Source organism: Anabrus simplex, chromosome 3 (genome assembly GCF_040414725.1).
Source record: "Anabrus simplex isolate iqAnaSimp1 chromosome 3, ASM4041472v1, whole genome shotgun sequence".
Lineage (NCBI taxonomy): Eukaryota > Metazoa > Arthropoda > Insecta > Orthoptera > Tettigoniidae > Anabrus > Anabrus simplex.
The window spans coordinates 156598715-156612387 of record NC_090267.1 but is presented as its reverse complement, the minus strand read 5'-3'; positions in this window follow the sequence as shown (position 1 = coordinate 156612387).

Here is a 13673-nt window from a genome sequence, read left to right as displayed (position 1 = left end):
TGTAATGTCTAGTTTTAAAACAAGTTATCATGTTTAATATTATGTGTAGGAAATAAACGTGTGCAAGTGTCAAGCGAGAGTGGAAAGTAGTAATATACGCCAATGCCGGATACAGCAAGAATGGTCAGTGATATCAACATGTTGGTCATGAATCTGTAAGACAACATGGCTGCCTTTAGTCCTGGCGATCCCGAAGTGCCAAATGTGAGTACACAATCTCATGTTTGATTTAAAATCTAAAGCTTTCCTTTGGTAATGGTATCTTTATTTAGATAGGTATGCGAGTGACGATGATGTAACTATAAACCCGAGTACACAGCCAGAAAATTAGGATAATTCTGTTTATGAGTAGTGTAAATATTATTATTATTATTATTAGTCGTGCGTGTACTATTTTGTTCTGTATTGACCAAGTTATATTTTCGAGGCAATTATAACGAGTGATTCGCCTATACCTGCACTATTATTATTATTATCAGTAGCATTGTCAGTATTGCATTTAGGCGGAATTTTATTTGTTTCACGCAAGCACAGTTATCGTGGGGGAGTAGTGATGAAGTCAATTAATGATATTAAAACATATATATATATATATTCAATAGTTACTGTCGAGAATTCTGTTGGGACGACAGTAACACTGATACATCAACATATTGGTTGCTATGGCAAGTAACGCGGTTAGACGGTTGAGTGAACAATGTTAAATAAAAGGATTTATTTTTGGTTCATGTAAATCAAGATGTTGTCAAATAATAAGAACGATATTGAGCAACGGTAATTTATTTGAGATGTTTGAAGGTCCGTAGTTGAGAGGATATGGTAACACATGAGGTTATTTACCTGAAGATAATTATGGGGAACAAAGAGTGTGGTGAACATATTCTCAATAAAAATGGAAATATAAGTATCAGCATGATAGCTGAGAGGTAATAGAATTCGTGCAGGATAAGAAATGATGATGACGTCGTAAATGAATAAATGTGAGGAAATAAATAAGCCAGTTATAAAAGGTATATGAGTTAGAAGGACCAGATGATACATGTAAATGCTTTAGCCGTGAGACAATATCGTTCTATTCAGAGAAAGTTATAGTACGCATTTAAATGATATTTTAAAGTTAGGTTGGTAACATGGATCACGCAACTGGACTGGTGGATGCTTGCCAGTAGGAACTATTTTATTGGTTTTAACAGATGATTATTATTATTATTAATATTAAATGTATTTTATTACTTTATTTGCCTCGTATTAGCCATCAATTTAGGTACTTTCTTTATTGTCTGTGCATTGTCTATGCATTTTATTCTGAAGAAACCACCGTAACATTTGCAATGGATCATGGCTATATTTCAGCGAATTATAATATGTTGAGGCGCTGAAATAGGCCAAAAGTGTGGTATGTGCTGATGACAAGGTTCATATATGTATATATTAGTGGAACTTTAGGTATTAGGTTAGGATTTCTGGCTGCGTTATCTCGCTTGGTGTACATATTAGCATAAATTAGGGTATGTTTATTTAAATTAGGAGAGTCTGTCTTTTCTAGATTAATTTTACGATATCTAAGTAAGGGTCACTCGCATATATGGAAGCAAAGCTTTAGATTTTTGTATGCAATAACAACCAAGGTCCATTATGTGAGTTAAAGTTACTGAATTCTCAGGTTAAAGCTATTATTGTTTATTGCACCTGGAAGGAAGATATTGAAGTTATGGGAACTCAGTAACAGTTTTGGTTAGAGAAATATTATTATTATTATTATTAATATTGGTGAACTCTATTATGAGAATTTCATGGTTATGCCTTTACACAGTGGATTAGGTACTTCATTAAATTATGGCAAATATGGTTTTATAGATAAAGAAAACCCAATATGCACTGTTAAGTAAGATTCTATTCAAATGGTGTTACTCATGGCAAATGAATGTTCTAAGATAACTGACATAAACATACTATAATTTATCAGGATGTTGGATCAAGAGTACCGTAATTACAGGTCATGTTAAGATATTATTATTTATTATTATTATTATTATTATTATTATTATTATTAATATTGGATATTATTATTTAACATTTTACCAATGAATTTCACAAGCAATTAGGGAGTCTTGATGAATACCATGTTAATCACTTGTGTCAGTCAATTATGGATTTATTAATTAATTAAATATTAACATTTTACATTTTTTTATTTTATTCAATTTGTCTACGATTTGGTTAACAACAATATTGGATTTTGGTAGGCGAATATTACTTCTTTAGGAGTTTTTATGATACCCAACATAGAAATAACATTTATTAAGTGATATTACTATTATCGTTTCAATTATTATTATTATTATTATTATTATTATTATTATTATTATTATTACAATATTATTGTTATTATCATCTCGATGCATTGTAAATTCATTAATATCACTAGATTGGAGGATTTGAGTCACAAGACAATGATTTCCAGTGGTTAGTTAAGCAGTTAATTATATGATTAATAAATTTGAGTGCAATAAAATTAGTAATTTAATTAATTATTATATTATGGTAACTTCTGGTATGTTTGTTTGCAAACTTATTTCATATATTTGAGAGATTAGTAATGACAATTTCTAGATTTGATCTGCGCAGAATCGTCGTATTATTTCAATTATTATTATTATTATTCTTATTATTATTATTACTATTGCATTACATTTTAGGTTGGTTTTCTAAACTTCAGATATGCATTTGGGATACACTGTGGAGACTTTCCTGTATTTTATTAATTGGTTTACAATGTAATTCAGTGATATCAAAACAATTTTATTAATTGGTTAATCGATACTTTATTTATTTTTTTATATTTATATAAAACAATTTTATCTATTATAATTATGTTGACTGATGGCAAGTAGTTCTTTTTGATGAATAACTTGAATTGGCTGTATAAAAATTTATCCACATCAATATTATTATTATTATTATTATTATTATTATTATTATTATTATTATCATCGCTAAATGTTCTCATGAGTATATTGTTATTCAATTGATCCACCTGGTTTATAAACAACATTATCCTAGTAAATATGTAGAGTTACACCGACATTATATAATTGGATGAACAAATATGGGAAACATCATTTAAAACAAAATTTTATGGAAAATTATAAATATTATTCTTTAGGGATTAATGAGGTAGTCATGTGTGTCATTATTGAGAATTCGTGTACAGTCTCAGAAGGTAATAATGTAACATTAACAAAATTTATTTTACATTTTATAAATTTATTCACTTTTCTCTTTTGATTTATCAATAAAATTTTATATACATATTTAAACTCAAATCAATCTGAGTCATAAATTATTGTAGTCAATAGTTTACCGAATGCACTATCCCTATGCATCCTGATTCGACGACAGGGACTGATCGCGCCTGAGAAGAGGACCTCACCACCTTCGGTAAGTATATTTTTTTTTAGGGCAGCCGAGGCAACATTGACATCAAATCTACACCGAAGGAGCTCTGCAAGGGTGCATAGGTAATCAGGAATAAGTTGTTAAAATGTCACCCAACGTTGGAGCTCGACTGTCGTCTATAAGGGAATGGTAAGTCAACGTTAGGATTATTTAAATGACCAGACTGAAACTTAGAACATTCATTGAACTTGTAGTAAAATGAACACTGTGTAAAAGGCGAAATTTCATATATGTGATACATATTGAATATATGTTATTAATGTTTATTTATGTAAAACATGGGACATTTGTTGTTGTTGTATATAGCACGTAAGGTCACCTAGGCATAGAGGCAGACTTTTATGCATAATGGTTATAACACAGGAGCAGTGGGAGCAGCTAGTTACGAGCATTAATATGCTCAACACCAAAGTAGAAACTGTACAGAGTGAGATGAAGGAAGGACAGGATGAAATTACTAAGAACTTAACAGAAAGTCTAGAAAATAGTCAAACAGTACTCAAGGACGAAATTACTAAGAACTTAACAGAAAGTCTAGAAAATAGTCAAACAGTACTCAAGGACGAAATTACTAGGAACTTAGCGGAAAATTTAGAGAATAGTCAAACAGTACTCAAAGACGAAATTACTAAAAACTTAGAGAATAGTCAGGCAGTGCTTAAAGATGAAATCACTAGGAACGTAACTGAAAGTTTTTCCCAGAAACTAGATGATACGCGGGCTATGTTGGAGACACTCGATGGTAAAATTGTTAGTAGTCAGGGCGAACTGAGAAAGGAATTCCTAGATAACCAAGAAAAGTTATTAAGGCTCTGCGAGACTAATAGGGCACACACTAAGCAGGAGTTGCATAGTTTAGCCGCTGCACATAAGCAATTAATTAAGCAGATAGGCGATGTAAGCATATCATTTACAAAAAGTTTGCAAGAAACCAAAGAAGAAGTGCAAGCTCAGTGTGAAAAGATGTCACAAAAGATCGTTATGATCGAAGATAGGGTCAACCAGGTGGAAACGGAGACACGTGATAACCTTACGGCGGTTAGCGCTAAAATGCAGGAGACCATGGAAAGGTTGGACCAGGGATTCAAAACGGTCGAGGCCAACCGGGTAGCAGACCAGGAAAGGGTGACACAACAATTCGCTGACATGAAAGAAGACATAGTTGAATTGCAGGTGGACATGAATAGTAAATGGGAACAGTTAGATAAAGGCTTGATCTCTAGTGAAGAAGGGGTTAGAGAAGAGGTGAAAGAAGTCCTAAATAAGGAAATACACCAGTTGCAAGTACAAAGTGACAACTTAGCAACATTAATAAAATTTGTGACAGAGGAGCAAAGCGAAATTAAGAAACAGCTGGCTCAAACCATGACGTCACAGGTAGTGACAGATGCTAATCCGTTCCGGGATTTGTTGATTAACAAGGAATCCAATACTCCATTAACTTCAGTTGGAGGTGGACAAACAGTTGCTGCACCGGCAAATCTCATAAATGTGCTTAAGATTACTGACGAACAACCGAGAAAGTTTAACGGGAGTGGGTCGTTAACTCCAAAAATGTTTCTGAAAGATCTTAAGGCCTACTTTAGGGAAATGCAAGTACCTGAAGAAAAGAGGTTGAGAATCGCAGAAAGATATCTCGAGGGCTCTCCTAAAACATGGTTTATTGGTTTCCGATTTTTATTTTAAACTTTCGAAGATTTTGAAAAGGCATTTCTGAATCGGTATTGGGGAAGCGACGCTCAACAAAATTTAAGGCTTGAGTTGTATTCCCGAAAGTATAATTCCAGCATGCCCACGAGATACAGTGATTACTTTTTGAATCAGCTGGTTAAGATGAAAGAGCTAGATAATCCTCCTTGTCAACAGGAGCTGGTTCAAGCCATAGTAAAGCAGTTTCCTCCAGATGTACAAAGGATGATGATTACCGCCAAAGCACAAAGTCCTGAGGAAGCGGAAGGAATTTTGCGACAGCTGGACAACACTGTAAATATGAGCACTCCGAGGCAATCCAAGGCCACAGAGCACAGGGCATTTGTAGTTGATGCGGTGAAGGCAAATGATAAACAAGACGAGAAGGGACGTGTCACTGGTACAATTCCAAGACGACTACCGAATGAGAGGAATACACCAAGTGGTCGAGAATTTTATGAACATCGGCAGTATCAACAGAACTACAATTATCCCAGGTCATATTCGAGAAGATACTGGAACAAGGAGCAGAATAGATACCAAAATGGGAATAGAAGTCAGCCATATCAACGGTACAATCGAAGAGGAACATGGAGTGATCATCCATCGCAGAGATCAGGCTACAGGAATCCGGAATACCGCAATTATGAGAAGAAAAGATATGTGCAGGAACTGCGGGAGCAACAGCATCAGCAAGAGCAACAAAAGTGGAAGCAAGCGTTGGACAGACAAGACTTAAATCCCGATCTCACTGGAGCAGAGAGTATAGAATTTCAGCGAGCAAGGGAGCAGGATGGTCGACGCCAACAATCGCTTAATCCAATGGCTCAAGCTTACCCACCTGGGGGTAGCAGTCAAGAAAAAAAAAACGTCAATTTTGAATTGCTAAATGCATCAAAATGGAAGGATACTGGCTTAGTGGATGAGAATGCAAGTGAATGGGTGGTAGCACAAGTAGACTCTTGGGTTGTTGAACCATCAGATCTGCTAGAGGATCCAATTAAAAGGGAAGCAACGCAAGTTAGGAAATTACCTGTTATTAATGTTCGAATACATGGCACACAGGCAAGGGCATTGACTGACACCGGCGCCACTATTAGCATTATTTCCAGAACGTTATTTGAGGATTTGAAAGAAAGGCACAACCTACCAGAAATACCTGTATCGGCTGTAAAAATTAGAGGAATCGTGCCGGACAAAACTACAACTTGCAAGTCACAAACACTTTTAGATATACAGATTGGAAATTCATCCTTTACACATCCGTTTGTCATCATGTCGCGGATGAATTACAATGTCATCCTGGGAGCAGACTTCTTAAGGGAAACTAATGCTGTAGTAGATTTGGCACGGAACACTGTTAAATTTCGCAAAATAGATGGCAACGAACGTATACAAATGAGTCAAGAGGTCGGAAGGAATGAGGAAATTAATTGTGTAGATCAGGCTAGTGTAGAACTTGAAGAGATAGAGCATGTTTTGGATCATGAGGAAATTTTTCAGGATATTCTTAATAGTGAGATTCAATCGGAACTAGAAGAATTAATTAATGTCAAGGTGGCTGAGTTTCGTGGTACGAAGGAACAAAAACAACAGCTGAGGGATATGCTGATAAAGTATCAAGAAGTTTTCGATTCAAAGGTGGGGAAAATTCCGAATTTTGCCTACGCTCTCAATGTAACAGATTGGCGTCCATACAAGAGAAAGCCATACCCAATTCCCGAAAAACATTATCAGGAAGTAAAAAGGATTATAAGGGAAATGGAGGAAAATGGGATTATAGCTAAAAGAGTTACACCTTTTGTAAACAATTTAGTCACAGTTGTCAAACCAGATGGGTCGCTGCGCATTTGCTTGGATGCACGACAAGTAAATGAAAAACTCATTCCAGAAAATGATAAAGCGCCTCCAATTAAGGATATCATCCGTCGTTTCAAGGGGATGAACATGTTTACGGGGGTAGACCTGACCTCTTCTTTTCATCACATCCAATTAGAGGAGAAGTCAAAATTACTAACTGGCTTTATATTTGACCAGCATACGTACACCTTTGAACGTCTACCCTTTGGCCTGAAGAATAGCAGCGCAGCATTGATAAGAGCCTTGGACAGGAACCTGACTGACGCTGTCAAGGAATTTACAACCAGGTTTATCGATGACATCATTATCCCAAGCACATCATTCGAGGAAAATTTACAACGAGTCAGTCTATTATTCCAAAATTTAATTGATACGGGATTTAAGGTCAATTTAAAGAAATCTCACTTTTGCCAAACTGAAATACTGTTCCTAGGGCATATCATAGATGGCGTAGGAATCCGACCCAACCCAATAAAATTAGAGGCCATCAATAACTTTCAGAGGCCCAGGAAGATTAAGCACATCAGGCAATTCTTGGGTATGTGCCAATTCTTTGCGGACCACTGTCCTAATTATACTGAGGTGGTGGCTCCATTGCAAGACCTGTTGCACAAGAATAATAAGTGGCGATGGACGGATGTAACGGAGATGTCTTTCCAGCGAACAAAGGAGTTGCTTTCTAGAAGTATCAAGTTATCTTATCCAGACTTTGAGTTGCCATTTGTACTGCAAACGGATGCTTCCAATGTTGGAATTGGTGCGGTATTATTTCAAGAAGAAGAGCACCCACCAAATGCCAAAAGATATATTTCATTTTACAGTAGAAAGTTGAGGAAACATGAAGTCAACTATAGCACTACAGAATTGGAAATGTTGGCCATAGTTCAAGCGCTGCAACACTGGCAGAAGATAGTATATGGTTTTCCAGTAAAGATCAGGACCGATCATAAGGCACTCACATTTATGTTAAAAACGGCTGTTTCTAGTCAACGAGTTTCACGATGGTCTCTATATGTGCAGCAGTTTAATTTCACAATAGAACACTGTCCTGGTAAAGAAAACATCATTGCAGATATTCTCAGCAGAAACCCTAATGAAGAAGAGGAGCAAGCAAATTATGTTGACCTCGTACAGGAAGACCAAGAAGTTTTGCTTCATTTGAGTCAATTAGCTCGCTATCAACAGGCAGATGCTACTTTGAGTAGATTAATTGACTTTCTCCAGGGAAGAATTCAACAAGGGGATCCTAACTATATAGAAATTCAGAAAGAGGCCGAGGAATACCTAATTGTAAATAATCTTTTGGTCAGATATTTGGACAAGGATCATACAAAATTAAGGGTGGTAATTCCATCTCAACTACAGGAAGAGATCATTTGGCACGTTCACCGGATTACAGGACATGGAGGAATTGACAAAGTAGTGGCTACCATTCAAGAGAACTTTATTTGGAAAAACCTTAGAAAATCTGTAAGAGAAGCAATTATTACCTGCGACATTTGCCAAAGGGTTAAGGCAAATTCATACCTTATTAGGCAAATGCCTATTCCGTTGTTGCCAAGTAAGCCCAAGGAGTTGTACGCAATGGATATTTTTGGTCCAATTCCGAAGTCCACTAGGGGAAACAGGTTTATCTTGGTGACAATGGACGTATTTTCAAAATTTACCACCTTATTTCCCATGCAAAAGGCAAACACTAAACTTGTTGTAAGATGCCTCACTCGGAGTATAATTCCTGGTATGGGAAAACCGGAAAGTTTGCTAACTGACCATGGGCCTCAATTTACAGCAGCTCAATTTAAAGCGACTCTACAAGAGCTAGACATTAAGCATGTTATGAGTTCTATTAGAAATCCTCAGAGTAACCCATCTGAAAGGGTTATGAAGGTCATTTCGAAATTTTGTAGGATCTATATCCCTAATGAGCATGCCAAATGGATGAAACTTTTGCCAGTGATTACTGACTGTATCAATAACACAATCCATGAAGCAACAGGATCTATACCATCAGTGGTTCATTTAAATCAATATCCCGCTAGACCTTGGCACGCTGTCGTGGATAGCCCAGTGGATGCACAACCAGCACCAGAAATAAGAATACGAGAGGTAGCCGAACATCTGCAACAACAAGCGCAGCGTCGCTTGAGGAGAGTTCAGGGAAGAAGATTTCATCGTCCGCTGAGAGTGGGAGAACTTGTATTGATCCGACGTCCAGCTACTTCAGTACCTGCAGCTAGATACTATGCTAAATTCGCACCACTTTACATAGGCCCATATCGTGTCATTCAAACCTTTAACAACAATGCATACAAGATAACGGATCTGGACGGGAACAACGAAGTCATTTTCAATGCTTCAAACTTGAAACTCTATAGACAGCCACGACACGAGGTTCCACCACAAGTTAACATCGCCGAACAGTGGGGAAAATCATCAGAAGAAGATGACGTCTGTTCCGAGAAGGAAGAAGAAGATGCGGAGGACACGGAGCCGTCATCAGATGAAGAGGCGACATCCCTTGTTTCCGAGGAGGAAGACAACACCATTTCGGCCCAACGCCAGGGAGAAGAGAGAAGAGAATGCTGCCCAGTATGTCTGCAAGAACGAGTGGAATTGAGGAAAGTTTTACTAACTATAGCAGAACAGTTAATAGAGGAACAGAGACGCCTTCTTCAAGAGAATCAAGAGCTCTGGAGTAACTTGCTTAAGTCAAATAGAGCATAAAATAGTACAGACTCACAGATGGTTGAAAGTGATGCACACAAGTTACATTATCAACATGGAGGTGGAAAAAATTTTCTCGATACTCTCAAAAATTTTATTTAAAGTGGGAGAGTGTTGCACCCATCGGATGAGTCTGATTGGCAACATTTTAATAATTGTATTTGTTAATAAATAGTAATAGCCAGCGTTCTTAAACAAAGGGACAGCATTGGAAATTTCTGGTAACTAGCTCGTGAGAATGAAGCCTTGATAGGAACACACGCTTCTTTCTCTGCTAAAAATAAATTATTGGGACACCTGTTATTACATCATCTTTTGGAACTGCGTAGTTAGAGTGGAAAAGTACTGGCAGGAGTGAGTGAGATGGAAAATCATGTTTCTAGATACCCGAATCCCCTATTTTGGAATGAACTCGTCCATATAGATGAACAGCGGAGTATGCGCTCCAATCAGATTGCTGCATTTAAATAATTTCAAAATTAGCGCGACCAAATGATATGTGGCTTGTAATTAATCCCTGTCAATATTTAAGGAAGATTATATCAAGAGGAGATGCCACTAATTATTATAATAATTCTGAACTAACTTATTGGTTTGTGGCAAATGGATTGGAATATTGTGTATCCAGATGTTTGTTATCACCGGCAGTGGGAACCCCTTTGCCAGCGTGGAGAGTGGTTTATCAGCGCGGCAGAAGATATAGTCCAACTAACGCCTACTGTATTGTAAAAGAAATTACGAACAATTTTAGAGTCAGGGTGCATCATGCCAATAACAAGAATTTACGCAGTCTGTGTGTACAAGGCATTTCATGTTTTTGGCAACTTTGTTTGGGAGGTACCCAGCATTCCTTTGGTTGGGATTTTTAGTGGCAAGAATTAGTGTTCCTACGCCGATTTAGTGCGCCAATATTCCCCGACTAGTGGCTTCTCACGAGTCAGTCATCATCAAGAGTCTTGTGGTGGTCAGACGTGTCTTAATTTTGCTCCGTATTCAAGTACAAAGGCCCAGAATTGTATGTATTTATTACTACAGTGGAGGTGGAAATATGCTTCATAAACAGTAGTTGAGTTGTTAAGGTACTTAAAACCACCCAAGTGAGTGGAGTATTAAATTAACAGATTTTACGAGTGTTCAATCTATGTAGGGCGAAGACGAAACTCTGAATTATGCGGTAATTGCATCTTAGGTGACGCAGTTTGAGTATGTAGCCTGCAGAGCAACGCAGACAGTTAAAATATATGTGTAAGCCGTAAATAGTGGAGAACAATTAGCCTGCTGCAGCGCAGCTGGTAGTATGTTTGAAACATTTGAGCGGAGGAAATACTCTCCCTTTCTATAAGTATTTAGGTCGTGTGGGGGTGAAAACTTTCTCCCTCAGCTGGTCTGTACAAAAGAAACCGTTGAGCCGATGAAGGACTTTGCTACGTGAGAAGCAACAGTGTGTTTAAGCAGAGTACGTAAAAATCCGGCCTAAGTTCCAAAAGATCTGAGTACTGCGTATGTGTGTATATATGTATTACAGTGTAATGTCTAGTTTTAAAACAAGTTATCATGTTTAATATTATGTGTAGGAAATAAACGTGTGCAAGTGTCAAGCGAGAGTGGAAAGTAGTAATATACGCCAATGCCGGATACAGCAAGAATGGTCAGTGATATCAACATGTTGGTCATGAATCTGTAAGACAACATGGCTGCCTTTAGTCCTGGCGATCCCGAAGTGCCAAATGTGAGTACACAATCTCATGTTTGATTTAAAATCTAAAGCTTTCCTTTGGTAATGGTATCTTTATTTAGATAGGTATGCGAGTGACGATGATGTAACTATAAACCCGAGTACACAGCCAGAAAATTAGGATAATTCTGTTTATGAGTAGTGTAAATATTATTATTATTATTATTAGTCGTGCGTGTACTATTTTGTTCTGTATTGACCAAGTTATATTTTCGAGGCAATTATAACGAGTGATTCGCCTATACCTGCACTATTATTATTATTATCAGTAGCATTGTCAGTATTGCATTTAGGCGGAATTTTATTTGTTTCACGCAAGCACAGTTATCGTGGGGGAGTAGTGATGAAGTCAATTAATGATATTAAAACATATATATATATATATTCAATAGTTACTGTCGAGAATTCTGTTGGGACGACAGTAACACTGATACATCAACATATTGGTTGCTATGGCAAGTAACGCGGTTAGACGGTTGAGTGAACAATGTTAAATAAAAGGATTTATTTTTGGTTCATGTAAATCAAGATGTTGTCAAATAATAAGAACGATATTGAGCAACGGTAATTTATTTGAGATGTTTGAAGGTCCGTAGTTGAGAGGATATGGTAACACATGAGGTTATTTACCTGAAGATAATTATGGGGAACAAAGAGTGTGGTGAACATATTCTCAATAAAAATGGAAATATAAGTATCAGCATGATAGCTGAGAGGTAATAGAATTCGTGCAGGATAAGAAATGATGATGACGTCGTAAATGAATAAATGTGAGGAAATAAATAAGCCAGTTATAAAAGGTATATGAGTTAGAAGGACCAGATGATACATGTAAATGCTTTAGCCGTGAGACAATATCGTTCTATTCAGAGAAAGTTATAGTACGCATTTAAATGATATTTTAAAGTTAGGTTGGTAACATGGATCACGCAACTGGACTGGTGGATGCTTGCCAGTAGGAACTATTTTATTGGTTTTAACAGATGATTATTATTATTATTAATATTAAATGTATTTTATTACTTTATTTGCCTCGTATTAGCCATCAATTTAGGTACTTTCTTTATTGTCTGTGCATTGTCTATGCATTTTATTCTGAAGAAACCACCGTAACATTTGCAATGGATCATGGCTATATTTCAGCGAATTATAATATGTTGAGGCGCTGAAATAGGCCAAAAGTGTGGTATGTGCTGATGACAAGGTTCATATATGTATATATTAGTGGAACTTTAGGTATTAGGTTAGGATTTCTGGCTGCGTTATCTCGCTTGGTGTACATATTAGCATAAATTAGGGTATGTTTATTTAAATTAGGAGAGTCTGTCTTTTCTAGATTAATTTTACGATATCTAAGTAAGGGTCACTCGCATATATGGAAGCAAAGCTTTAGATTTTTGTATGCAATAACAACCAAGGTCCATTATGTGAGTTAAAGTTACTGAATTCTCAGGTTAAAGCTATTATTGTTTATTGCACCTGGAAGGAAGATATTGAAGTTATGGGAACTCAGTAACAGTTTTGGTTAGAGAAATATTATTATTATTATTATTAATATTGGTGAACTCTATTATGAGAATTTCATGGTTATGCCTTTACACAGTGGATTAGGTACTTCATTAAATTATGGCAAATATGGTTTTATAGATAAAGAAAACCCAATATGCACTGTTAAGTAAGATTCTATTCAAATGGTGTTACTCATGGCAAATGAATGTTCTAAGATAACTGACATAAACATACTATAATTTATCAGGATGTTGGATCAAGAGTACCGTAATTACAGGTCATGTTAAGATATTATTATTTATTATTATTATTATTATTATTATTATTATTATTAATATTGGATATTATTATTTAACATTTTACCAATGAATTTCACAAGCAATTAGGGAGTCTTGATGAATACCATGTTAATCACTTGTGTCAGTCAATTATGGATTTATTAATTAATTAAATATTAACATTTTACATTTTTTTATTTTATTCAATTTGTCTACGATTTGGTTAACAACAATATTGGATTTTGGTAGGCGAATATTACTTCTTTAGGAGTTTTTATGATACCCAACATAGAAATAACATTTATTAAGTGATATTACTATTATCGTTTCAATTATTATTATTATTATTATTATTATTATTATTATTATTATTATTATTACAATATTATTGTTATTATCATCTCGATGCATTGTAAATT